The 744-nt window shown below is 44.1% G+C and overlaps 1 non-coding gene across 1 annotated transcript; it reads left to right on the top strand.

Annotated features, from left to right (window-relative positions):
* The first annotated feature begins 371 nt into the window (after positions 1-371).
* Positions 372-454, top strand: trnal-uaa (transfer RNA leucine (anticodon UAA)). Its single transcript has one exon. It is a non-coding gene; the product is annotated as a tRNA-Leu (tRNA).
* The last annotated feature ends 290 nt before the right edge of the window (positions 455-744 follow it).

Genomic DNA, 744 nt, shown 5'->3' with positions numbered 1-744 from the left:
CTATATTCAGTATATTCACACCTAATCTGTACTAATGCTTTGTCTTTCAAAACACCATTAACATATTGTTTGACTTTGCTCCGTGACCTTTTGGTCAGCTCTGTGGCCTGGTCCAATCTGCACCTTCTCCTTTGTTGTCTCTTGCCCAACCCCCACCTCACTTGTTTATAATCTGTGACTTTTCTAATATTTGTCAGTTCCGAAGAAGGGTCACTGACCCGAAACGTTAACTCTGCTTCTCTTTCCACAGATGCTGCCAGACCTGCTGAGTGAATCCAGCATTTCTTGTTTTTGAGTCAAAACTTTATATTGGAAAAGGCCAGATGGCACCCGGATCACATTAAATTTCATTTTTAGTGGTGGGTTAACGTACCAGAATGGCCGAGTGGTTAAGGCGTTGGACTTAAGATCCAATAGACATGTGTCTATGTGGGTTCAAACCCCACTTCTGGTATCTGTGCTTTCAAAATGTTGCTCATTTGTTCCCTTACTTTTGCCTTGCACCATCATCTCTTCTGTCACTCTTGCCTTCCAACTGATCACAGCTTCCTATTATTTGATCTGCCCCAGCACCGTTCCTTGGCTCTGCGCTTGCTTATAAACTTGTAAATCTTTAACTTAATCTCCTCTGTACCCTGACAATGACCTTCTCATCCTTCCTGGATTGTGGTTCCTCACAGGATTCGCTGCCTCTCCGACTCCTCTCCAGGTAACTGAAGGCCCTGAGCCTTGGTCTCGCTTTAT

The sequence above is a fragment of the Heterodontus francisci genome, unplaced genomic scaffold (genome assembly GCF_036365525.1).
Source record: "Heterodontus francisci isolate sHetFra1 unplaced genomic scaffold, sHetFra1.hap1 HAP1_SCAFFOLD_43, whole genome shotgun sequence".
In the NCBI taxonomy this organism is placed as follows: domain Eukaryota; kingdom Metazoa; phylum Chordata; class Chondrichthyes; order Heterodontiformes; family Heterodontidae; genus Heterodontus; species Heterodontus francisci.
The sequence above is the reverse complement of the archived record's forward strand: the minus strand, read 5'-3'. Positions and strand labels throughout refer to the sequence as shown.